General features: G+C 38.6%; 6 non-coding genes across 6 annotated transcripts; all 6 read left to right on the top strand.

Annotated features, from left to right (window-relative positions):
• The first annotated feature begins 4,178 nt into the window (after window positions 1-4,178).
• On the top strand, window positions 4,179-4,260 carry trnas-gcu (transfer RNA serine (anticodon GCU)). Its single transcript has one exon. It is a non-coding gene; the product is annotated as a tRNA-Ser (tRNA).
• Window positions 4,261-8,967: 4,707 nt separating this feature from the next.
• trnas-gcu (transfer RNA serine (anticodon GCU)) lies at window positions 8,968-9,049 on the top strand. Its single transcript has one exon. It is a non-coding gene; the product is annotated as a tRNA-Ser (tRNA).
• A 4,711-nt stretch (window positions 9,050-13,760) lies between these two features.
• On the top strand, window positions 13,761-13,842 carry trnas-gcu (transfer RNA serine (anticodon GCU)). The gene has a single exon. It is a non-coding gene; the product is annotated as a tRNA-Ser (tRNA).
• A 4,712-nt stretch (window positions 13,843-18,554) lies between these two features.
• trnas-gcu (transfer RNA serine (anticodon GCU)) lies at window positions 18,555-18,636 on the top strand. Its single transcript has one exon. It is a non-coding gene; the product is annotated as a tRNA-Ser (tRNA).
• A 4,712-nt stretch (window positions 18,637-23,348) lies between these two features.
• Window positions 23,349-23,430, top strand: trnas-gcu (transfer RNA serine (anticodon GCU)). The gene has a single exon. It is a non-coding gene; the product is annotated as a tRNA-Ser (tRNA).
• Window positions 23,431-27,774: 4,344 nt separating this feature from the next.
• Window positions 27,775-27,856, top strand: trnas-gcu (transfer RNA serine (anticodon GCU)). The gene has a single exon. It is a non-coding gene; the product is annotated as a tRNA-Ser (tRNA).

The raw sequence follows: 27,856 nt of genomic DNA, 5'->3' as shown, positions 1-27,856 counted from the left end.
TAAATACAGTCTCTCACAACTGACTTCTCAGCCCTTGAGTGGTCTCCCGAATGTTCTCCATAATGCTACTGATTCGACGTGAGGTACTCAAGTAAATAAATCCATTAAAAAGAGGTCTATAAAATTGCCACTAGGGACCTCCTATGACATCTATAATGATACAGACTATGAAGTAGACCCATTATTGGAAAATGAAAGATTACTGGAGAATGCATACCATAATGATTGGATCAAGTGGGCAGAGCATACAGCAAAACAATCAGGAATGTCTAATTGCGTGTTATGTTCACCATCGCCTCTGATCAAGCTTACAGTAGTGCCCAACCAATATGATTATATGCATCGTGCCCAATATTACTCACAAAACTGTGCTAAAAGAAAAAATATCCTTCTGCCCAGCCGAGTGTTTGGCAATCTTAGGGCATCCAGAATTTCAAGAATATTACAGTAAGGAAGTTTGGGGAGATGAATGTAAACGTTTAGACATTCGAATAGATGCGAGAAAAAGAGAAAATCCTTTAAAATATGTCATAAATCCCAGGCTTGAATATGAGTGTTTTAATAAATCCATTGGAGAGGCTAATGTGGGAAAATTTCAAGGCAACTGTGCAACTGGGACAAATATATGATGATCAAGCAAAAGGTTATAATTAACAGAATGATATTGGCAACAGCCACAGTGAAGGACAGTTTTACAGTAATAGAAGCCCCAAGATGTATGGATAAATCTGTGGAAGGATGCCTTGTAGATTGTGAAAACCAAACTTTGGTCTCTCCTGTGATAAAAACATATGAGGAACAAACAGTAGCAATAGCAGACTACTTTTGGATTTGTGCAGGAAAACGATTGTGGGCTATATTAAACAAAGGGTGGAAAGGAATATGTACCAGAGTAAGGCTAGTGCAAGAAATAACGATGTTAACATGGGACCCAAAGAAATCTGAAACTCCAAAAGGATCAAGAGAGATTGCACATAAAGAATATAGAGCAAAGAGAGCATACCAGCCAGACCCTAATGTATATTTAGATGCAATTGGTCAACCGAGAGGAATACCACATAAAATTAAAGCTAGAGATGAAGTCAAATCAGGCTTTGAGTCTATATTTGTATGGATACCAGTTAATAAGAATACAGAATGGATTAATTACATTTATTACAATCAGCAAAGATTCATTAATTACACTGATGAAGCATTGAAGGCCTTAGGAGAACAGCTAGATGCTACATGCAAACTTACACGGCAAAATAGACTAAATTGGCTGTTGGCGGAAAAAGGAGGTGTGTGTGTGTGTGTGTGTGTGTGTGTGTGTGTGTGTGTGTGTAATGTTTGGAGCTGACTGTTGCACTTATATCCCAAATAATACAGCTCCTGATGGATCATTTACTGAAGCAGTGAAGAAGCTGAAAGGTCTAAGGGAAGAGGTGGCTGAATATGCAGCAAGAGACCAACATATTGGAAACTGGTTTGACAAGCTATTTGGATCCTGGAAAGAATGGCTTAAAAAAGTGAGAATAATAATAGCTGTAGCTATTGTTATTTTTGTGTTGTTGTTTTGTTGTGTTGTGCCTCTCTTCAGATCAATGCTGGCCAGTGCTGCAGCCAAACAGATGATCAATGTGTCTGTAAAGCCATCTGGAATTGACATTGGGGCCACCGTGTGTCCCATAGGTCCTGGACTGGATGAACTGGACGAAATAATGTAAAACTTGGTAGGGAAAAAAAGTGGTAGGGAAGGGGAGCCTTTTATTTTTGACTCTTTATTTTCAAATTTGTATTGTTTTTGGATAGCAAAGGAGTCAGCATACTCATTGTATTTTCTTTTATGCAAAATTAGGTAGTACTTTAGAATGGATAGAGTAGGCAGGAAGATAGAGGGTGTAATGTTTATTATTTTGGCATATGCCCTTTCCTGAAGTTATTATTTCTTTTAAAACGATGTTTGTTGTTTAATAAAGTAAATGAAAGGGGACGATGAAGGTATGTATGGAGCAGGTCATTATCTGTGTCATGAGGTAACGCAACCAAGTTAAAAGGGAAGGATAAGAATTATCTGTACTTTTTGAATATTTTAAAAGTATCATTTATTGTTTGAATCATTTCTGAAGGTACTATTAACCAAGTAAATTGCTGTTGAATGAAATATAGTATGCATGTTTAAACTTTGAAAAACACTGGAATTACCACTGGAGGGCCAGAGGATAAAACATCACAAAATGAAGAAAGGATCGACGAGCACCTCAGTGCTTAGCAGCAAGGGCAAGACTCAACTGGTGGTTTAAAAACCCGCTGTCTGCTCCACCACCACCAGATAGCACTCAAGGCTACCGGAAATGTCTGTGAGTTCCTCTGGCACCGTGGGACATATCATATGCTGAGTAAACTGCTGATATTATTTAATCACTGAAGTATGTTAACCTACTGAAATAAGTCATATCACTGATGTACTCTACATAATGCAAGGCTAAATCTGCACACACAGGCTTTTATACAGGAAGTCGATTTGTTGATGATTTGTGTTACCCCCAAGAAAGATTTAGTTAGGGAGATGAGATCTTTTACTTCCTCCTAGCCAAATGTGGGGGCAGATGTTTGGTCTTATTTCTCCTCCGGAGTGCAGATCCATAAGAGAAGTCATTGTTAGAAGAATGTGTGACCTACATTGGTCACTTGGCAGGAATGAAGGATACCGACTTGTGAGGTTGCATTCTGGGTAAGGGCAATAGAGGTGAGACTTTGAGAAGTCTCAAAGGGAGGAATATATAGTATATTTTTATATATCAAACATAGAAAAGGTACTTATGTAGAATAGTCTGGGCATTATGTAATCCAGGAAAAAGAATAGGAGGCTGTTAGGCCTAAGTGCTTATGCTGTGACGTGCACTCAGCTGTGACAAACACAATGGTACAAAGCAGAGAAAGCATTCCTCAAGCACTGGATGGCACAGCCAGCAGTCAAGTTATTACACTTAAACTACTCTATTATGTTTACATAAAATGTATACTTTCATAATAAATGAATTTAAAAGTTCTTTTTATAAAAATAGACTGACTGCCAGAATGCCACCATTAAAAAGAAGCTGGAGGGTCTGTGAAATAATGGTGGCGGACAGAAAAAGTGGAAAAGCACGACCATTGGCTAAAATGACAAGAGAGGTGTGCTTATGAGGTACTTCATGATAACAGAAGTGTATAAAGATGAAAGTTTGGAATGAGAGAGTCAGATGGACAGCTGGCATCTCAGGTTTTGTTGTTTTGCTCAATAAAGCCTAACCGTTGACATCTGGAACTCCTGACTTCGAGAGTTTTCTTGCATAGAGGGAAAGAGACTTCAATATTAAACGACAGTGGCCGAGTGGTTAAGGCAATAGTTTGCTAATCCACTGTACCCTGCACGTGTGTGTTCGATACCGATCCTCATTGACGCACTCCTTTGGTGTCTGAAAGCAACATGTTGAAAAGATAATGTCAATATTTAAATCAAAGCTAATTCCATCAGAGTTTATGCCTTACCTGCAATCTATTAAAAAAACACCACAAAATAGCCAAAAAAAAAAAAAAAAAAACTAACCAAAACATGATGAGGTGGTTAAGGCGATAGTTTGCTAATAGACACACAGGTAATTACATCAGAAGTTATGCTTTACCTTTAATCTATTCAGAAAAGCTATCTAACTACATCACAAAATAGCAAGAAAATCATCTAAACACGAAGAGGTGGCCGAGTGGTAAAGCGAAAGTTTGCTAATCCATTGTGCTCTGCTCATGTGGGTTTGAAACAAATCCTTGTTGACGCACTCCTTTGGTGTCTGCAAGCCACATGTTGAAAAGATAATGTCAGTATTTAAATCAAAGCTAATTCCATCAGAGTTTATAGCTCACCTCCAATCTTTTCAAGAAAGCTTTCTAACTGCACTACAAAATAGCAAGCCATCTAACTAAAGATGACAAGGTGGCTGAGTGGTTAAGGTGATGAACTGCTAATCCATTGTGCTCGGCATGTGTTGTTTTGAAACCCATCCTCGTCAACATGTTTCCTTGCTGTTTGAAAGGAACATGTTGAAAAGATAATGTCAATATTTAAATCAAAGCTAATTCCATCAGAGTTCATAGCTTAACGCCAATCTTTTCAGGAAAGCTAACTACTCTACAAAAGAGCAAGGAACTTGCTCAAACATGATGAGGTGGCCGAGTGGTTAAGGCGATGGACTGCTAATCCATTGTGCTCTGCACGCGTGGGTTCGAATCCCATCCTCGTCGAGTTTGTGCATTAGCTGTGTCCTTTTCAAGAGAGCTATCTAACTAGACTACAAAATAGCAAGTCATCTTTCTAAAAGAGGCCAATCGGTTTAGGTGATGGACTGCAAATCCGTTGCGCTCCTCTTGTGTGGCTTTGAAATCCATTTTGCGCTGCACGTGTGGTTTTGAAACCCATCCTCCTCAACGTGTTTCCTTGCTGTTTGAAAGGAACATCTTGAAAAGATAATGTCAATATTTTAATCAAAGCTAATTCCATCAGAGTTTATGCATTACCTGCAATCTATTCAGGACAGCTATCTAGCTAGACTACAAAATAGCCAAACATTCATCTAAACATGATGAGGTGGCTGAGTGGTTAAGGCAATGAACTGCTAATCCATCGTGCTCTGAATGTGTTGTTTTGAAACCCATCCTCGTCTACGCGTTTCCTTGCTGTTTGAAAGGAACATGTTGAAAAGATAATGTCAATATTTAAATCAAAGCTGATTCCATCAGAGTTTATGCATTACCTGCAATCTATTCAGGATATCTAAATACAGTCTCTCACAACTGACTTCTCAGCCCTTGAGTGGTCTCCCGAATGTTCTCCATAATGCTACTGATTCGACGTGAGGTACTCAAGTAAATAAATCCATTAAAAAGAGGTCTATAAAATTGCCACTAGGGACCTCCTATGACATCTATAATGATACAGACTATGAAGTAGACCCATTATTGGAAAATGAAAGATTACTGGAGAATGCATACCATAATGATTGGATCAAGTGGGCAGAGCATACAGCAAAACAATCAGGAATGTCTAATTGCGTGTTATGTTCACCATCGCCTCTGATCAAGCTTACAGTAGTGCCCAACCAATATGATTATATGCATCGTGCCCAATATTACTCACAAAACTGTGCTAAAAGAAAAAATATCCTTCTGCCCAGCCGAGTGTTTGGCAATCTTAGGGCATCCAGAATTTCAAGAATATTACAGTAAGGAAGTTTGGGGAGATGAATGTAAACGTTTAGACATTCGAATAGATGCGAGAAAAAGAGAAAATCCTTTAAAATATGTCATAAATCCCAGGCTTGAATATGAGTGTTTTAATAAATCCATTGGAGAGGCTAATGTGGGAAAATTTCAAGGCAACTGTGCAACTGGGACAAATATATGATGATCAAGCAAAAGGTTATAATTAACAGAATGATATTGGCAACAGCCACAGTGAAGGACAGTTTTACAGTAATAGAAGCCCCAAGATGTATGGATAAATCTGTGGAAGGATGCCTTGTAGATTGTGAAAACCAAACTTTGGTCTCTCCTGTGATAAAAACATATGAGGAACAAACAGTAGCAATAGCAGACTACTTTTGGATTTGTGCAGGAAAACGATTGTGGGCTATATTAAACAAAGGGTGGAAAGGAATATGTACCAGAGTAAGGCTAGTGCAAGAAATAACGATGTTAACATGGGACCCAAAGAAATCTGAAACTCCAAAAGGATCAAGAGAGATTGCACATAAAGAATATAGAGCAAAGAGAGCATACCAGCCAGACCCTAATGTATATTTAGATGCAATTGGTCAACCGAGAGGAATACCACATAAAATTAAAGCTAGAGATGAAGTCAAATCAGGCTTTGAGTCTATATTTGTATGGATACCAGTTAATAAGAATACAGAATGGATTAATTACATTTATTACAATCAGCAAAGATTCATTAATTACACTGATGAAGCATTGAAGGCCTTAGGAGAACAGCTAGATGCTACATGCAAACTTACACGGCAAAATAGACTAAATTGGCTGTTGGCGGAAAAAGGAGGTGTGTGTGTGTGTGTGTGTGTGTGTGTGTGTGTGTGTGTGTGTAATGTTTGGAGCTGACTGTTGCACTTATATCCCAAATAATACAGCTCCTGATGGATCATTTACTGAAGCAGTGAAGAAGCTGAAAGGTCTAAGGGAAGAGGTGGCTGAATATGCAGCAAGAGACCAACATATTGGAAACTGGTTTGACAAGCTATTTGGATCCTGGAAAGAATGGCTTAAAAAAGTGAGAATAATAATAGCTGTAGCTATTGTTATTTTTGTGTTGTTGTTTTGTTGTGTTGTGCCTCTCTTCAGATCAATGCTGGCCAGTGCTGCAGCCAAACAGATGATCAATGTGTCTGTAAAGCCATCTGGAATTGACATTGGGGCCACCGTGTGTCCCATAGGTCCTGGACTGGATGAACTGGACGAAATAATGTAAAACTTGGTAGGGAAAAAAAGTGGTAGGGAAGGGGAGCCTTTTATTTTTGACTCTTTATTTTCAAATTTGTATTGTTTTTGGATAGCAAAGGAGTCAGCATACTCATTGTATTTTCTTTTATGCAAAATTAGGTAGTACTTTAGAATGGATAGAGTAGGCAGGAAGATAGAGGGTGTAATGTTTATTATTTTGGCATATGCCCTTTCCTGAAGTTATTATTTCTTTTAAAACGATGTTTGTTGTTTAATAAAGTAAATGAAAGGGGACGATGAAGGTATGTATGGAGCAGGTCATTATCTGTGTCATGAGGTAACGCAACCAAGTTAAAAGGGAAGGATAAGAATTATCTGTACTTTTTGAATATTTTAAAAGTATCATTTATTGTTTGAATCATTTCTGAAGGTACTATTAACCAAGTAAATTGCTGTTGAATGAAATATAGTATGCATGTTTAAACTTTGAAAAACACTGGAATTACCACTGGAGGGCCAGAGGATAAAACATCACAAAATGAAGAAAGGATCGACGAGCACCTCAGTGCTTAGCAGCAAGGGCAAGACTCAACTGGTGGTTTAAAAACCCGCTGTCTGCTCCACCACCACCAGATAGCACTCAAGGCTACCGGAAATGTCTGTGAGTTCCTCTGGCACCGTGGGACATATCATATGCTGAGTAAACTGCTGATATTATTTAATCACTGAAGTATGTTAACCTACTGAAATAAGTCATATCACTGATGTACTCTACATAATGCAAGGCTAAATCTGCACACACAGGCTTTTATACAGGAAGTCGATTTGTTGATGATTTGTGTTACCCCCAAGAAAGATTTAGTTAGGGAGATGAGATCTTCTACTTCCTCCTAGCCAAATGTGGGGGCAGATGTTTGGTCTTATTTCTCCTCCGGAGTGCAGATCCATAAGAGAAGTCATTGTTAGAAGAATGTGTGACCTACATTGGTCACTTGGCAGGAATGAAGGATACCGACTTGTGAGGTTGCATTCTGGGTAAGGGCAATAGAGGTGAGACTTTGAGAAGTCTCAAAGGGAGGAATATATAGTATATTTTTATATATCAAACATAGAAAAGGTACTTATGTAGAATAGTCTGGGCATTATGTAATCCAGGAAAAAGAATAGGAGGCTGTTAGGCCTAAGTGCTTATGCTGTGACGTGCACTCAGCTGTGACAAACACAATGGTACAAAGCAGAGAAAGCATTCCTCAAGCACTGGATGGCACAGCCAGCAGTCAAGTTATTACGCTTAAACTACTCTATTATGTTTACATAAAATGTATACTTTCATAATAAATGAATTTAAAAGTTCTTTTTATAAAAATAGACTGACTGCCAGAATGCCACCATTAAAAAGAAGCTGGAGGGTCTGTGAAATAATGGTGGCGGACAGAAAAAGTGGAAAAGCACGACCATTGGCTAAAATGACAAGAGAGGTGTGCTTATGAGGTACTTCATGATAACAGAAGTGTATAAAGATGAAAGTTTGGAATGAGAGAGTCAGATGGACAGCTGGCATCTCAGGTTTTGTTGTTTTGCTCAATAAAGCCTAACCGTTGACATCTGGAACTCCTGACTTCGAGAGTTTTCTTGCATAGAGGGAAAGAGACTTCAATATTAAACGACAGTGGCCGAGTGGTTAAGGCAATAGTTTGCTAATCCACTGTACCCTGCACGTGTGTGTTCGATACCGATCCTCATTGACGCACTCCTTTGGTGTCTGAAAGCAACATGTTGAAAAGATAATGTCAATATTTAAATCAAAGCTAATTCCATCAGAGTTTATGCCTTACCTGCAATCTATTAAAAAAACACCACAAAATAGCCAAAAAAAAAAAAAAAAAACTAACCAAAACATGATGAGGTGGTTAAGGCGATAGTTTGCTAATAGACACACAGGTAATTACATCAGAAGTTATGCTTTACCTTTAATCTATTCAGAAAAGCTATCTAACTACATCACAAAATAGCAAGAAAATCATCTAAACACGAAGAGGTGGCCGAGTGGTAAAGCGAAAGTTTGCTAATCCATTGTGCTCTGCTCATGTGGGTTTGAAACAAATCCTTGTTGACGCACTCCTTTGGTGTCTGCAAGCCACATGTTGAAAAGATAATGTCAGTATTTAAATCAAAGCTAATTCCATCAGAGTTTATAGCTCACCTCCAATCTTTTCAAGAAAGCTTTCTAACTGCACTACAAAATAGCAAGCCATCTAACTAAAGATGACAAGGTGGCTGAGTGGTTAAGGTGATGAACTGCTAATCCATTGTGCTCGGCATGTGTTGTTTTGAAACCCATCCTCGTCAACATGTTTCCTTGCTGTTTGAAAGGAACATGTTGAAAAGATAATGTCAATATTTAAATCAAAGCTAATTCCATCAGAGTTCATAGCTTAACGCCAATCTTTTCAGGAAAGCTAACTACTCTACAAAAGAGCAAGGAACTTGCTCAAACATGATGAGGTGGCCGAGTGGTTAAGGCGATGGACTGCTAATCCATTGTGCTCTGCACGCGTGGGTTCGAATCCCATCCTCGTCGAGTTTGTGCATTAGCTGTGTCCTTTTCAAGAGAGCTATCTAACTAGACTACAAAATAGCAAGTCATCTTTCTAAAAGAGGCCAATCGGTTTAGGTGATGGACTGCAAATCTGTTGCGCTCCTCTTGTGTGGCTTTGAAATCCATTTTGCGCTGCACGTGTGGTTTTGAAACCCATCCTCCTCAACGTGTTTCCTTGCTGTTTGAAAGGAACATCTTGAAAAGATAATGTCAATATTTTAATCAAAGCTAATTCCATCAGAGTTTATGCATTACCTGCAATCTATTCAGGAAAGCTATCTAGCTAGACTACAAAATAGCCAAACATTCATCTAAACATGATGAGGTGGCTGAGTGGTTAAGGCAATGAACTGCTAATCCATCGTGCTCTGAATGTGTTGTTTTGAAACCCATCCTCGTCTACGCGTTTCCTTGCTGTTTGAAAGGAACATGTTGAAAAGATAATGTCAATATTTAAATCAAAGCTGATTCCATCAGAGTTTATGCATTACCTGCAATCTATTCAGGATATCTAAATACAGTCTCTCACAACTGACTTCTCAGCCCTTGAGTGGTCTCCCGAATGTTCTCCATAATGCTACTGATTCGACGTGAGGTACTCAAGTAAATAAATCCATTAAAAAGAGGTCTATAAAATTGCCACTAGGGACCTCCTATGACATCTATAATGATACAGACTATGAAGTAGACCCATTATTGGAAAATGAAAGATTACTGGAGAATGCATACCATAATGATTGGATCAAGTGGGCAGAGCATACAGCAAAACAATCAGGAATGTCTAATTGCGTGTTATGTTCACCATCGCCTCTGATCAAGCTTACAGTAGTGCCCAACCAATATGATTATATGCATCGTGCCCAATATTACTCACAAAACTGTGCTAAAAGAAAAAATATCCTTCTGCCCAGCCGAGTGTTTGGCAATCTTAGGGCATCCAGAATTTCAAGAATATTACAGTAAGGAAGTTTGGGGAGATGAATGTAAACGTTTAGACATTCGAATAGATGCGAGAAAAAGAGAAAATCCTTTAAAATATGTCATAAATCCCAGGCTTGAATATGAGTGTTTTAATAAATCCATTGGAGAGGCTAATGTGGGAAAATTTCAAGGCAACTGTGCAACTGGGACAAATATATGATGATCAAGCAAAAGGTTATAATTAACAGAATGATATTGGCAACAGCCACAGTGAAGGACAGTTTTACAGTAATAGAAGCCCCAAGATGTATGGATAAATCTGTGGAAGGATGCCTTGTAGATTGTGAAAACCAAACTTTGGTCTCTCCTGTGATAAAAACATATGAGGAACAAACAGTAGCAATAGCAGACTACTTTTGGATTTGTGCAGGAAAACGATTGTGGGCTATATTAAACAAAGGGTGGAAAGGAATATGTACCAGAGTAAGGCTAGTGCAAGAAATAACGATGTTAACATGGGACCCAAAGAAATCTGAAACTCCAAAAGGATCAAGAGAGATTGCACATAAAGAATATAGAGCAAAGAGAGCATACCAGCCAGACCCTAATGTATATTTAGATGCAATTGGTCAACCGAGAGGAATACCACATAAAATTAAAGCTAGAGATGAAGTCAAATCAGGCTTTGAGTCTATATTTGTATGGATACCAGTTAATAAGAATACAGAATGGATTAATTACATTTATTACAATCAGCAAAGATTCATTAATTACACTGATGAAGCATTGAAGGCCTTAGGAGAACAGCTAGATGCTACATGCAAACTTACACGGCAAAATAGACTAAATTGGCTGTTGGCGGAAAAAGGAGGTGTGTGTGTGTGTGTGTGTGTGTGTGTGTGTGTGTGTGTGTGTGTAATGTTTGGAGCTGACTGTTGCACTTATATCCCAAATAATACAGCTCCTGATGGATCATTTACTGAAGCAGTGAAGAAGCTGAAAGGTCTAAGGGAAGAGGTGGCTGAATATGCAGCAAGAGACCAACATATTGGAAACTGGTTTGACAAGCTATTTGGATCCTGGAAAGAATGGCTTAAAAAAGTGAGAATAATAATAGCTGTAGCTATTGTTATTTTTGTGTTGTTGTTTTGTTGTGTTGTGCCTCTCTTCAGATCAATGCTGGCCAGTGCTGCAGCCAAACAGATGATCAATGTGTCTGTAAAGCCATCTGGAATTGACATTGGGGCCACCGTGTGTCCCATAGGTCCTGGACTGGATGAACTGGACGAAATAATGTAAAACTTGGTAGGGAAAAAAAAGTGGTAGGGAAGGGGAGCCTTTTATTTTTGACTCTTTATTTTCAAATTTGTATTGTTTTTGGATAGCAAAGGAGTCAGCATACTCATTGTATTTTCTTTTATGCAAAATTAGGTAGTACTTTAGAATGGATAGAGTAGGCAGGAAGATAGAGGGTGTAATGTTTATTATTTTGGCATATGCCCTTTCCTGAAGTTATTATTTCTTTTAAAACGATGTTTGTTGTTTAATAAAGTAAATGAAAGGGGACGATGAAGGTATGTATGGAGCAGGTCATTATCTGTGTCATGAGGTAACGCAACCAAGTTAAAAGGGAAGGATAAGAATTATCTGTACTTTTTGAATATTTTAAAAGTATCATTTATTGTTTGAATCATTTCTGAAGGTACTATTAACCAAGTAAATTGCTGTTGAATGAAATATAGTATGCATGTTTAAACTTTGAAAAACACTGGAATTACCACTGGAGGGCCAGAGGATAAAACATCACAAAATGAAGAAAGGATCGACGAGCACCTCAGTGCTTAGCAGCAAGGGCAAGACTCAACTGGTGGTTTAAAAACCCGCTGTCTGCTCCACCACCACCAGATAGCACTCAAGGCTACCGGAAATGTCTGTGAGTTCCTCTGGCACCGTGGGACATATCATATGCTGAGTAAACTGCTGATATTATTTAATCACTGAAGTATGTTAACCTACTGAAATAAGTCATATCACTGATGTACTCTACATAATGCAAGGCTAAATCTGCACACACAGGCTTTTATACAGGAAGTCGATTTGTTGATGATTTGTGTTACCCCCAAGAAAGATTTAGTTAGGGAGATGAGATCTTCTACTTCCTCCTAGCCAAATGTGGGGGCAGATGTTTGGTCTTATTTCTCCTCCGGAGTGCAGATCCATAAGAGAAGTCATTGTTAGAAGAATGTGTGACCTACATTGGTCACTTGGCAGGAATGAAGGATACCGACTTGTGAGGTTGCATTCTGGGTAAGGGCAATAGAGGTGAGACTTTGAGAAGTCTCAAAGGGAGGAATATATAGTATATTTTTATATATCAAACATAGAAAAGGTACTTATGTAGAATAGTCTGGGCATTATGTAATCCAGGAAAAAGAATAGGAGGCTGTTAGGCCTAAGTGCTTATGCTGTGACGTGCACTCAGCTGTGACAAACACAATGGTACAAAGCAGAGAAAGCATTCCTCAAGCACTGGATGGCACAGCCAGCAGTCAAGTTATTACACTTAAACTACTCTATTATGTTTACATAAAATGTATACTTTCATAATAAATGAATTTAAAAGTTCTTTTTATAAAAATAGACTGACTGCCAGAATGCCACCATTAAAAAGAAGCTGGAGGGTCTGTGAAATAATGGTGGCGGACAGAAAAAGTGGAAAAGCACGACCATTGGCTAAAATGACAAGAGAGGTGTGCTTATGAGGTACTTCATGATAACAGAAGTGTATAAAGATGAAAGTTTGGAATGAGAGAGTCAGATGGACAGCTGGCATCTCAGGTTTTGTTGTTTAGCTCAATAAAGCCTAACCGTTGACATCTGGAACTCCTGACTTCGAGAGTTTTCTTGCATAGAGGGAAAGAGACTTCAATATTAAACGACAGTGGCCGAGTGGTTAAGGCAATAGTTTGCTAATCCACTGTACCCTGCACGTGTGTGTTCGATACCGATCCTCATTGACGCACTCCTTTGGTGTCTGAAAGCAACATGTTGAAAAGATAATGTCAATATTTAAATCAAAGCTAATTCCATCAGAGTTTATGCCTTACCTGCAATCTATTAAAAAAACACCACAAAATAGCCAAAAAAAAAAAAAAAAAAACTAACCAAAACATGATGAGGTGGTTAAGGCGATAGTTTGCTAATAGACACACAGGTAATTACATCAGAAGTTATGCTTTACCTTTAATCTATTCAGAAAAGCTATCTAACTACATCACAAAATAGCAAGAAAATCATCTAAACACGAAGAGGTGGCCGAGTGGTAAAGCGAAAGTTTGCTAATCCATTGTGCTCTGCTCATGTGGGTTTGAAACAAATCCTTGTTGACGCACTCCTTTGGTGTCTGCAAGCCACATGTTGAAAAGATAATGTCAGTATTTAAATCAAAGCTAATTCCATCAGAGTTTATAGCTCACCTCCAATCTTTTCAAGAAAGCTTTCTAACTGCACTACAAAATAGCAAGCCATCTAACTAAAGATGACAAGGTGGCTGAGTGGTTAAGGTGATGAACTGCTAATCCATTGTGCTCGGCATGTGTTGTTTTGAAACCCATCCTCGTCAACATGTTTCCTTGCTGTTTGAAAGGAACATGTTGAAAAGATAATGTCAATATTTAAATCAAAGCTAATTCCATCAGAGTTCATAGCTTAACGCCAATCTTTTCAGGAAAGCTAACTACTCTACAAAAGAGCAAGGAACTTGCTCAAACATGATGAGGTGGCCGAGTGGTTAAGGCGATGGACTGCTAATCCATTGTGCTCTGCACGCGTGGGTTCGAATCCCATCCTCGTCGAGTTTGTGCATTAGCTGTGTCCTTTTCAAGAGAGCTATCTAACTAGACTACAAAATAGCAAGTCATCTTTCTAAAAGAGGCCAATCGGTTTAGGTGATGGACTGCAAATCTGTTGCGCTCCTCTTGTGTGGCTTTGAAATCCATTTTGCGCTGCACGTGTGGTTTTGAAACCCATCCTCCTCAACGTGTTTCCTTGCTGTTTGAAAGGAACATCTTGAAAAGATAATGTCAATATTTTAATCAAAGCTAATTCCATCAGAGTTTATGCATTACCTGCAATCTATTCAGGAAAGCTATCTAGCTAGACTACAAAATAGCCAAACATTCATCTAAACATGATGAGGTGGCTGAGTGGTTAAGGCAATGAACTGCTAATCCATCGTGCTCTGAATGTGTTGTTTTGAAACCCATCCTCGTCTACGCGTTTCCTTGCTGTTTGAAAGGAACATGTTGAAAAGATAATGTCAATATTTAAATCAAAGCTGATTCCATCAGAGTTTATGCATTACCTGCAATCTATTCAGGATATCTAAATACAGTCTCTCACAACTGACTTCTCAGCCCTTGAGTGGTCTCCCGAATGTTCTCCATAATGCTACTGATTCGACGTGAGGTACTCAAGTAAATAAATCCATTAAAAAGAGGTCTATAAAATTGCCACTAGGGACCTCCTATGACATCTATAATGATACAGACTATGAAGTAGACCCATTATTGGAAAATGAAAGATTACTGGAGAATGCATACCATAATGATTGGATCAAGTGGGCAGAGCATACAGCAAAACAATCAGGAATGTCTAATTGCGTGTTATGTTCACCATCGCCTCTGATCAAGCTTACAGTAGTGCCCAACCAATATGATTATATGCATCGTGCCCAATATTACTCACAAAACTGTGCTAAAAGAAAAAATATCCTTCTGCCCAGCCGAGTGTTTGGCAATCTTAGGGCATCCAGAATTTCAAGAATATTACAGTAAGGAAGTTTGGGGAGATGAATGTAAACGTTTAGACATTCGAATAGATGCGAGAAAAAGAGAAAATCCTTTAAAATATGTCATAAATCCCAGGCTTGAATATGAGTGTTTTAATAAATCCATTGGAGAGGCTAATGTGGGAAAATTTCAAGGCAACTGTGCAACTGGGACAAATATATGATGATCAAGCAAAAGGTTATAATTAACAGAATGATATTGGCAACAGCCACAGTGAAGGACAGTTTTACAGTAATAGAAGCCCCAAGATGTATGGATAAATCTGTGGAAGGATGCCTTGTAGATTGTGAAAACCAAACTTTGGTCTCTCCTGTGATAAAAACATATGAGGAACAAACAGTAGCAATAGCAGACTACTTTTGGATTTGTGCAGGAAAACGATTGTGGGCTATATTAAACAAAGGGTGGAAAGGAATATGTACCAGAGTAAGGCTAGTGCAAGAAATAACGATGTTAACATGGGACCCAAAGAAATCTGAAACTCCAAAAGGATCAAGAGAGATTGCACATAAAGAATATAGAGCAAAGAGAGCATACCAGCCAGACCCTAATGTATATTTAGATGCAATTGGTCAACCGAGAGGAATACCACATAAAATTAAAGCTAGAGATGAAGTCAAATCAGGCTTTGAGTCTATATTTGTATGGATACCAGTTAATAAGAATACAGAATGGATTAATTACATTTATTACAATCAGCAAAGATTCATTAATTACACTGATGAAGCATTGAAGGCCTTAGGAGAACAGCTAGATGCTACATGCAAACTTACACGGCAAAATAGACTAAATTGGCTGTTGGCGGAAAAAGGAGTGTGTGTGTGTGTGTGTGTGTGTGTGTGTGTGTGTGTGTGTGTGTGTAATGTTTGGAGCTGACTGTTGCACTTATATCCCAAATAATACAGCTCCTGATGGATCATTTACTGAAGCAGTGAAGAAGCTGAAAGGTCTAAGGGAAGAGGTGGCTGAATATGCAGCAAGAGACCAACATATTGGAAACTGGTTTGACAAGCTATTTGGATCCTGGAAAGAATGGCTTAAAAAAGTGAGAATAATAATAGCTGTAGCTATTGTTATTTTTGTGTTGTTGTTTTGTTGTGTTGTGCCTCTCTTCAGATCAATGCTGGCCAGTGCTGCAGCCAAACAGATGATCAATGTGTCTGTAAAGCCATCTGGAATTGACATTGGGGCCACCGTGTGTCCCATAGGTCCTGGACTGGATGAACTGGACGAAATAATGTAAAACTTGGTAGGGAAAAAAAAGTGGTAGGGAAGGGGAGCCTTTTATTTTTGACTCTTTATTTTCAAATTTGTATTGTTTTTGGATAGCAAAGGAGTCAGCATACTCATTGTATTTTCTTTTATGCAAAATTAGGTAGTACTTTAGAATGGATAGAGTAGGCAGGAAGATAGAGGGTGTAATGTTTATTATTTTGGCATATGCCCTTTCCTGAAGTTATTATTTCTTTTAAAACGATGTTTGTTGTTTAATAAAGTAAATGAAAGGGGACGATGAAGGTATGTATGGAGCAGGTCATTATCTGTGTCATGAGGTAACGCAACCAAGTTAAAAGGGAAGGATAAGAATTATCTGTACTTTTTGAATATTTTAAAAGTATCATTTATTGTTTGAATCATTTCTGAAGGTACTATTAACCAAGTAAATTGCTGTTGAATGAAATATAGTATGCATGTTTAAACTTTGAAAAACACTGGAATTACCACTGGAGGGCCAGAGGATAAAACATCACAAAATGAAGAAAGGATCGACGAGCACCTCAGTGCTTAGCAGCAAGGGCAAGACTCAACTGGTGGTTTAAAAACCCGCTGTCTGCTCCACCACCACCAGATAGCACTCAAGGCTACCGGAAATGTCTGTGAGTTCCTCTGGCACCGTGGGACATATCATATGCTGAGTAAACTGCTGATATTATTTAATCACTGAAGTATGTTAACCTACTGAAATAAGTCATATCACTGATGTACTCTACATAATGCAAGGCTAAATCTGCACACACAGGCTTTTATACAGGAAGTCGATTTGTTGATGATTTGTGTTACCCCCAAGAAAGATTTAGTTAGGGAGATGAGATCTTTTACTTCCTCCTAGCCAAATGTGGGGGCAGATGTTTGGTCTTATTTCTCCTCCGGAGTGCAGATCCATAAGAGAAGTCATTGTTAGAAGAATGTGTGACCTACATTGGTCACTTGGCAGGAATGAAGGATACCGACTTGTGAGGTTGCATTCTGGGTAAGGGCAATAGAGGTGAGACTTTGAGAAGTCTCAAAGGGAGGAATATATAGTATATTTTTATATATCAAACATAGAAAAGGTACTTATGTAGAATAGTCTGGCCATTATGTAATCCAGGAAAAAGAATAGGAGGCTGTTAGGCCTAAGTGCTTATGCTGTGACGTGCACTCAGCTGTGACAAACACAATGGTACAAAGCAGAGAAAGCATTCCTCAAGCACTGGATGGCACAGCCAGCAGTCAAGTTATTACGCTTAAACTACTCTATTATGTTTACATAAAATGTATACTTTCATAATAAATGAATTTAAAAGTTCTTTTTATAAAAATAGACTGACTGCCAGAATGCCACCATTAAAAAGAAGCTGGAGGGTCTGTGAAATAATGGTGGCGGACAGAAAAAGTGGAAAAGCACGACCATTGGCTAAAATGACAAGAGAGGTGTGCTTATGAGGTACTTCATGATAACAGAAGTGTATAAAGATGAAAGTTTGGAATGAGAGAGTCAGATGGACAGCTGGCATCTCAGGTTTTGTTGTTTTGCTCAATAAAGCCTAACCGTTGACATCTGGAACTCCTGACTTCGAGAGTTTTCTTGCATAGAGGGAAAGAGACTTCAATATTAAACGACAGTGGCCGAGTGGTTAAGGCAATAGTTTGCTAATCCACTGTACCCTGCACGTGTGTGTTCGATACCGATCCTCATTGACGCACTCCTTTGGTGTCTGAAAGCAACATGTTGAAAAGATAATGTCAATATTTAAATCAAAGCTAATTCCATCAGAGTTTATGCCTTACCTGCAATCTATTAAAAAAACACCACAAAATAGCCAAAAAAAAAAAAAAAAAAACTAACCAAAACATGATGAGGTGGTTAAGGCGATAGTTTGCTAATAGACACACAGGTAATTACATCAGAAGTTATGCTTTACCTTTAATCTATTCAGAAAAGCTATCTAACTACATCACAAAATAGCAAGAAAATCATCTAAACACGAAGAGGTGGCCGAGTGGTAAAGCGAAAGTTTGCTAATCCATTGTGCTCTGCTCATGTGGGTTTGAAACAAATCCTTGTTGACGCACTCCTTTGGTGTCTGCAAGCCACATGTTGAAAAGATAATGTCAGTATTTAAATCAAAGCTAATTCCATCAGAGTTTATAGCTCACCTCCAATCTTTTCAAGAAAGCTTTCTAACTGCACTACAAAATAGCAAGCCATCTAACTAAAGATGACAAGGTGGCTGAGTGGTTAAGGTGATGAACTGCTAATCCATTGTGCTCGGCATGTGTTGTTTTGAAACCCATCCTCGTCAACATGTTTCCTTGCTGTTTGAAAGGAACATGTTGAAAAGATAATGTCAATATTTAAATCAAAGCTAATTCCATCAGAGTTCATAGCTTAACGCCAATCTTTTCAGGAAAGCTAACTACTCTACAAAAGAGCAAGGAACTTGCTCAAACATGATGAGGTGGCCGAGTGGTTAAGGCGATGGACTGCTAATCCATTGTGCTCTGCACGCGTGGGTTCGAATCCCATCCTCGTCGAGTTTGTGCATTAGCTGTGTCCTTTTCAAGAGAGCTATCTAACTAGACTACAAAATAGCAAGTCATCTTTCTAAAAGAGGCCAATCGGTTTAGGTGATGGACTGCAAATCCGTTGCGCTCCTCTTGTGTGGCTTTGAAATCCATTTTGCGCTGCACGTGTGGTTTTGAAACCCATCCTCCTCAACGTGTTTCCTTGCTGTTTGAAAGGAACATCTTGAAAAGATAATGTCAATATTTTAATCAAAGCTAATTCCATCAGAGTTTATGCATTACCTGCAATCTATTCAGGACAGCTATCTAGCTAGACTACAAAATAGCCAAACATTCATCTAAACATGATGAGGTGGCTGAGTGGTTAAGGCAATGAACTGCTAATCCATCGTGCTCTGAATGTGTTGTTTTGAAACCCATCCTCGTCTACGCGTTTCCTTGCTGTTTGAAAGGAACATGTTGAAAAGATAATGTCAATATTTAAATCAAAGCTGATTCCATCAGAGTTTATGCATTACCTGCAATCTATTCAGGATATCTAAATACAGTCTCTCACAACTGACTTCTCAGCCCTTGAGTGGTCTCCCGAATGTTCTCCATAATGCTACTGATTCGACGTGAGGTACTCAAGTAAATAAATCCATTAAAAAGAGGTCTATAAAATTGCCACTAGGGACCTCCTATGACATCTATAATGATACAGACTATGAAGTAGACCCATTATTGGAAAATGAAAGATTACTGGAGAATGCATACCATAATGATTGGATCAAGTGGGCAGAGCATACAGCAAAACAATCAGGAATGTCTAATTGCGTGTTATGTTCACCATCGCCTCTGATCAAGCTTACAGTAGTGCCCAACCAATATGATTATATGCATCGTGCCCAATATTACTCACAAAACTGTGCTAAAAGAAAAAATATCCTTCTGCCCAGCCGAGTGTTTGGCAATCTTAGGGCATCCAGAATTTCAAGAATATTACAGTAAGGAAGTTTGGGGAGATGAATGTAAACGTTTAGACATTCGAATAGATGCGAGAAAAAGAGAAAATCCTTTAAAATATGTCATAAATCCCAGGCTTGAATATGAGTGTTTTAATAAATCCATTGGAGAGGCTAATGTGGGAAAATTTCAAGGCAACTGTGCAACTGGGACAAATATATGATGATCAAGCAAAAGGTTATAATTAACAGAATGATATTGGCAACAGCCACAGTGAAGGACAGTTTTACAGTAATAGAAGCCCCAAGATGTATGGATAAATCTGTGGAAGGATGCCTTGTAGATTGTGAAAACCAAACTTTGGTCTCTCCTGTGATAAAAACATATGAGGAACAAACAGTAGCAATAGCAGACTACTTTTGGATTTGTGCAGGAAAACGATTGTGGGCTATATTAAACAAAGGGTGGAAAGGAATATGTACCAGAGTAAGGCTAGTGCAAGAAATAACGATGTTAACATGGGACCCAAAGAAATCTGAAACTCCAAAAGGATCAAGAGAGATTGCACATAAAGAATATAGAGCAAAGAGAGCATACCAGCCAGACCCTAATGTATATTTAGATGCAATTGGTCAACCGAGAGGAATACCACATAAAATTAAAGCTAGAGATGAAGTCAAATCAGGCTTTGAGTCTATATTTGTATGGATACCAGTTAATAAGAATACAGAATGGATTAATTACATTTATTACAATCAGCAAAGATTCATTAATTACACTGATGAAGCATTGAAGGCCTTAGGAGAACAGCTAGATGCTACATGCAAACTTACACGGCAAAATAGACTAAATTGGCTGTTGGCGGAAAAAGGAGGTGTGTGTGTGTGTGTGTGTGTGTGTGTGTGTGTGTGTGTGTGTGTGTAATGTTTGGAGCTGACTGTTGCACTTATATCCCAAATAATACAGCTCCTGATGGATCATTTACTGAAGCAGTGAAGAAGCTGAAAGGTCTAAGGGAAGAGGTGGCTGAATATGCAGCAAGAGACCAACATATTGGAAACTGGTTTGACAAGCTATTTGGATCCTGGAAAGAATGGCTTAAAAAAGTGAGAATAATAATAGCTGTAGCTATTGTTATTTTTGTGTTGTTGTTTTGTTGTGTTGTGCCTCTCTTCAGATCAATGCTGGCCAGTGCTGCAGCCAAACAGATGATCAATGTGTCTGTAAAGCCATCTGGAATTGACATTGGGGCCACCGTGTGTCCCATAGGTCCTGGACTGGATGAACTGGACGAAATAATGTAAAACTTGGTAGGGAAAAAAAAGTGGTAGGGAAGGGGAGCCTTTTATTTTTGACTCTTTATTTTCAAATTTGTATTGTTTTTGGATAGCAAAGGAGTCAGCATACTCATTGTATTTTCTTTTATGCAAAATTAGGTAGTACTTTAGAATGGATAGAGTAGGCAGGAAGATAGAGGGTGTAATGTTTATTATTTTGGCATATGCCCTTTCCTGAAGTTATTATTTCTTTTAAAACGATGTTTGTTGTTTAATAAAGTAAATGAAAGGGGACGATGAAGGTATGTATGGAGCAGGTCATTATCTGTGTCATGAGGTAACGCAACCAAGTTAAAAGGGAAGGATAAGAATTATCTGTACTTTTTGAATATTTTAAAAGTATCATTTATTGTTTGAATCATTTCTGAAGGTACTATTAACCAAGTAAATTGCTGTTGAATGAAATATAGTATGCATGTTTAAACTTTGAAAAACACTGGAATTACCACTGGAGGGCCAGAGGATAAAACATCACAAAATGAAGAAAGGATCGACGAGCACCTCAGTGCTTAGCAGCAAGGGCAAGACTCAACTGGTGGTTTAAAAACCCGCTGTCTGCTCCACCACCACCAGATAGCACTCAAGGCTACCGGAAATGTCTGTGAGTTCCTCTGGCACCGTGGGACATATCATATGCTGAGTAAACTGCTGATATTATTTAATCACTGAAGTATGTTAACCTACTGAAATAAGTCATATCACTGATGTACTCTACATAATGCAAGGCTAAATCTGCACACACAGGCTTTTATACAGGAAGTCGATTTGTTGATGATTTGTGTTACCCCCAAGAAAGATTTAGTTAGGGAGATGAGATCTTCTACTTCCTCCTAGCCAAATGTGGGGGCAGATGTTTGGTCTTATTTCTCCTCCGGAGTGCAGATCCATAAGAGAAGTCATTGTTAGAAGAATGTGTGACCTACATTGGTCACTTGGCAGGAATGAAGGATACCGACTTGTGAGGTTGCATTCTGGGTAAGGGCAATAGAGGTGAGACTTTGAGAAGTCTCAAAGGGAGGAATATATAGTATATTTTTATATATCAAACATAGAAAAGGTACTTATGTAGAATAGTCTGGGCATTATGTAATCCAGGAAAAAGAATAGGAGGCTGTTAGGCCTAAGTGCTTATGCTGTGACGTGCACTCAGCTGTGACAAACACAATGGTACAAAGCAGAGAAAGCATTCCTCAAGCACTGGATGGCACAGCCAGCAGTCAAGTTATTACACTTAAACTACTCTATTATGTTTACATAAAATGTATACTTTCATAATAAATGAATTTAAAAGTTCTTTTTATAAAAATAGACTGACTGCCAGAATGCCACCATTAAAAAGAAGCTGGAGGGTCTGTGAAATAATGGTGGCGGACAGAAAAAGTGGAAAAGCACGACCATTGGCTAAAATGACAAGAGAGGTGTGCTTATGAGGTACTTCATGATAACAGAAGTGTATAAAGATGAAAGTTTGGAATGAGAGAGTCAGATGGACAGCTGGCATCTCAGGTTTTGTTGTTTTGCTCAATAAAGCCTAACCGTTGACATCTGGAACTCCTGACTTCGAGAGTTTTCTTGCATAGAGGGAAAGAGACTTCAATATTAAACGACAGTGGCCGAGTGGTTAAGGCAATAGTTTGCTAATCCACTGTACCCTGCACGTGTGTGTTCGATACCGATCCTCATTGACGCACTCCTTTGGTGTCTGAAAGCAACATGTTGAAAAGATAATGTCAATATTTAAATCAAAGCTAATTCCATCAGAGTTTATGCCTTACCTGCAATCTATTAAATAAACACCACAAAATAGCCAAAAAAAAAAAAAAAAAACTAACCAAAACATGATGAGGTGGTTAAGGCGATAGTTTGCTAATAGACACACAGGTAATTACATCAGAAGTTATGCTTTACCTTTAATCTATTCAGAAAAGCTATCTAACTACATCACAAAATAGCAAGAAAATCATCTAAACACGAAGAGGTGGCCGAGTGGTAAAGCGAAAGTTTGCTAATCCATTGTGCTCTGCTCATGTGGGTTTGAAACAAATCCTTGTTGACGCACTCCTTTGGTGTCTGCAAGCCACATGTTGAAAAGATAATGTCAGTATTTAAATCAAAGCTAATTCCATCAGAGTTTATAGCTCACCTCCAATCTTTTCAAGAAAGCTTTCTAACTGCACTACAAAATAGCAAGCCATCTAACTAAAGATGACAAGGTGGCTGAGTGGTTAAGGTGATGAACTGCTAATCCATTGTGCTCGGCATGTGTTGTTTTGAAACCCATCCTCGTCAACATGTTTCCTTGCTGTTTGAAAGGAACATGTTGAAAAGATAATGTCAATATTTAAATCAAAGCTAATTCCATCAGAGTTCATAGCTTAACGCCAATCTTTTCAGGAAAGCTAACTACTCTACAAAAGAGCAAGGAACTTGCTCAAACATGATGAGGTGGCCGAGTGGTTAAGGCGATGGACTGCTAATCCATTGTGCTCTGCACGCGTGGGTTCGAATCCCATCCTCGTCGAGTTTGTGCATTAGCTGTGTCCTTTTCAAGAGAGCTATCTAACTAGACTACAAAATAGCAAGTCATCTTTCTAAAAGAGGCCAATCGGTTTAGGTGATGGACTGCAAATCCGTTGCGCTCCTCTTGTGTGGCTTTGAAATCCATTTTGCGCTGCACGTGTGGTTTTGAAACCCATCCTCCTCAACGTGTTTCCTTGCTGTTTGAAAGGAACATCTTGAAAAGATAATGTCAATATTTTAATCAAAGCTAATTCCATCAGAGTTTATGCATTACCTGCAATCTATTCAGGAAAGCTATCTAGCTAGACTACAAAATAGCCAAACATTCATCTAAACATGATGAGGTGGCTGAGTGGTTAAGGCAATGAACTGCTAATCCATCGTGCTCTGAATGTGTTGTTTTGAAACCCATCCTCGTCTACGCGTTTCCTTGCTGTTTGAAAGGAACATGTTGAAAAGATAATGTCAATATTTAAATCAAAGCTGATTCCATCAGAGTTTATGCATTACCTGCAATCTATTCAGGATATCTAAATACAGTCTCTCACAACTGACTTCTCAGCCCTTGAGTGGTCTCCCGAATGTTCTCCATAATGCTACTGATTCGACGTGAGGTACTCAAGTAAATAAATCCATTAAAAAGAGGTCTATAAAATTGCCACTAGGGACCTCCTATGACATCTATAATGATACAGACTATGAAGTAGACCCATTATTGGAAAATGAAAGATTACTGGAGAATGCATACCATAATGATTGGATCAAGTGGGCAGAGCATACAGCAAAACAATCAGGAATGTCTAATTGCGTGTTATGTTCACCATCGCCTCTGATCAAGCTTACAGTAGTGCCCAACCAATATGATTATATGCATCGTGCCCAATATTACTCACAAAACTGTGCTAAAAGAAAAAATATCCTTCTGCCCAGCCGAGTGTTTGGCAATCTTAGGGCATCCAGAATTTCAAGAATATTACAGTAAGGAAGTTTGGGGAGATGAATGTAAACGTTTAGACATTCGAATAGATGCGAGAAAAAGAGAAAATCCTTTAAAATATGTCATAAATCCCAGGCTTGAATATGAGTGTTTTAATAAATCCATTGGAGAGGCTAATGTGGGAAAATTTCAAGGCAACTGTGCAACTGGGACAAATATATGATGATCAAGCAAAAGGTTATAATTAACAGAATGATATTGGCAACAGCCACAGTGAAGGACAGTTTTACAGTAATAGAAGCCCCAAGATGTATGGATAAATCTGTGGAAGGATGCCTTGTAGATTGTGAAAACCAAACTTTGGTCTCTCCTGTGATAAAAACATATGAGGAACAAACAGTAGCAATAGCAGACTACTTTTGGATTTGTGCAGGAAAACGATTGTGGGCTATATTAAACAAAGGGTGGAAAGGAATATGTACCAGAGTAAGGCTAGTGCAAGAAATAACGATGTTAACATGGGACCCAAAGAAATCTGAAACTCCAAAAGGATCAAGAGAGATTGCACATAAAGAATATAGAGCAAAGAGAGCATACCAGCCAGACCCTAATGTATATTTAGATGCAATTGGTCAACCGAGAGGAATACCACATAAAATTAAAGCTAGAGATGAAGTCAAATCAGGCTTTGAGTCTATATTTGTATGGATACCAGTTAATAAGAATACAGAATGGATTAATTACATTTATTACAATCAGCAAAGATTCATTAATTACACTGATGAAGCATTGAAGGCCTTAGGAGAACAGCTAGATGCTACATGCAAACTTACACGGCAAAATAGACTAAATTGGCTGTTGGCGGAAAAAGGAGGTGTGTGTGTGTGTGTGTGTGTGTGTGTGTGTGTGTGTGTGTGTGTGTAATGTTTGGAGCTGACTGTTGCACTTATATCCCAAATAATACAGCTCCTGATGGATCATTTACTGAAGCAGTGAAGAAGCTGAAAGGTCTAAGGGAAGAGGTGGCTGAATATGCAGCAAGAGACCAACATATTGGAAACTGGTTTGACAAGCTATTTGGATCCTGGAAAGAATGGCTTAAAAAAGTGAGAATAATAATAGCTGTAGCTATTGTTATTTTTGTGTTGTTGTTTTGTTGTGTTGTGCCTCTCTTCAGATCAATGCTGGCCAGTGCTGCAGCCAAACAGATGATCAATGTGTCTGTAAAGCCATCTGGAATTGACATTGGGGCCACCGTGTGTCCCATAGGTCCTGGACTGGATGAACTGGACGAAATAATGTAAAACTTGGTAGGGAAAAAAAAGTGGTAGGGAAGGGGAGCCTTTTATTTTTGACTCTTTATTTTCAAATTTGTATTGTTTTTGGATAGCAAAGGAGTCAGCATACTCATTGTATTTTCTTTTATGCAAAATTAGGTAGTACTTTAGAATGGATAGAGTAGGCAGGAAGATAGAGGGTGTAATGTTTATTATTTTGGCATATGCCCTTTCCTGAAGTTATTATTTCTTTTAAAACGATGTTTGTTGTTTAATAAAGTAAATGAAAGGGGACGATGAAGGTATGTATGGAGCAGGTCATTATCTGTGTCATGAGGTAACGCAACCAAGTTAAAAGGGAAGGATAAGAATTATCTGTACTTTTTGAATATTTTAAAAGTATCATTTATTGTTTGAATCATTTCTGAAGGTACTATTAACCAAGTAAATTGCTGTTGAATGAAATATAGTATGCATGTTTAAACTTTGAAAAACACTGGAATTACCACTGGAGGGCCAGAGGATAAAACATCACAAAATGAAGAAAGGATCGACGAGCACCTCAGTGCTTAGCAGCAAGGGCAAGACTCAACTGGTGGTTTAAAAACCCGCTGTCTGCTCCACCACCACCAGATAGCACTCAAGGCTACCGGAAATGTCTGTGAGTTCCTCTGGCACCGTGGGACATATCATATGCTGAGTAAACTGCTGATATTATTTAATCACTGAAGTATGTTAACCTACTGAAATAAGTCATATCACTGATGTACTCTACATAATGCAAGGCTAAATCTGCACACACAGGCTTTTATACAGGAAGTCGATTTGTTGATGATTTGTGTTACCCCCAAGAAAGATTTAGTTAGGGAGATGAGATCTTTTACTTCCTCCTAGCCAAATGTGGGGGCAGATGTTTGGTCTTATTTCTCCTCCGGAGTGCAGATCCATAAGAGAAGTCATTGTTAGAAGAATGTGTGACCTACATTGGTCACTTGGCAGGAATGAAGGATACCGACTTGTGAGGTTGCATTCTGGGTAAGGGCAATAGAGGTGAGACTTTGAGAAGTCTCAAAGGGAGGAATATATAGTATATTTTTATATATCAAACATAGAAAAGGTACTTATGTAGAATAGTCTGGCCATTATGTAATCCAGGAAAAAGAATAGGAGGCTGTTAGGCCTAAGTGCTTATGCTGTGACGTGCACTCAGCTGTGACAAACACAATGGTACAAAGCAGAGAAAGCATTCCTCAAGCACTGGATGGCACAGCCAGCAGTCAAGTTATTACACTTAAACTACTCTATTATGTTTACATAAAATGTATACTTTCATAATAAATGAATTTAAAAGTTCTTTTTATAAAAATAGACTGACTGCCAGAATGCCACCATTAAAAAGAAGCTGGAGGGTCTGTGAAATAATGGTGGCGGACAGAAAAAGTGGAAAAGCACGACCATTGGCTAAAATGACAAGAGAGGTGTGCTTATGAGGTACTTCATGATAACAGAAGTGTATAAAGATGAAAGTTTGGAATGAGAGAGTCAGATGGACAGCTGGCATCTCAGGTTTTGTTGTTTTGCTCAATAAAGCCTAACCGTTGACATCTGGAACTCCTGACTTCGAGAGTTTTCTTGCATAGAGGGAAAGAGACTTCAATATTAAACGACAGTGGCCGAGTGGTTAAGGCAATAGTTTGCTAATCCACTGTACCCTGCACGTGTGTGTTCGATACCGATCCTCATTGACGCACTCCTTTGGTGTCTGAAAGCAACATGTTGAAAAGATAATGTCAGTATTTAAATCAAAGCTAATTCCATCAGAGTTTATAGCTCACCTCCAATCTTTTCAAGAAAGCTTTCTAACTGCACTACAAAATAGCAAGCCATCTAACTAAAGATGACAAGGTGGCTGAGTGGTTAAGGTGATGAACTGCTAATCCATTGTGCTCGGCATGTGTTGTTTTGAAACCCATCCTCGTCAACATGTTTCCTTGCTGTTTGAAAGGAACATGTTGAAAAGATAATGTCAATATTTAAATCAAAGCTAATTCCATCAGAGTTCATAGCTTAACGCCAATCTTTTCAGGAAAGCTAACTACTCTACAAAAGAGCAAGGAACTTGCTCAAACATGATGAGGTGGCCGAGTGGTTAAGGCGATGGACTGCTAATCCATTGTGCTCTGCACGCGTGGGTTTGAATCCCATCCTCGTCG

The sequence above is a fragment of the Myxocyprinus asiaticus genome, chromosome 48 (assembly GCF_019703515.2).
Source record: "Myxocyprinus asiaticus isolate MX2 ecotype Aquarium Trade chromosome 48, UBuf_Myxa_2, whole genome shotgun sequence".
Classification (NCBI taxonomy): Eukaryota; Metazoa; Chordata; class Actinopteri; order Cypriniformes; family Catostomidae; genus Myxocyprinus; species Myxocyprinus asiaticus.
The sequence above is the reverse complement of the archived record's forward strand: the minus strand, read 5'-3'. Positions and strand labels throughout refer to the sequence as shown.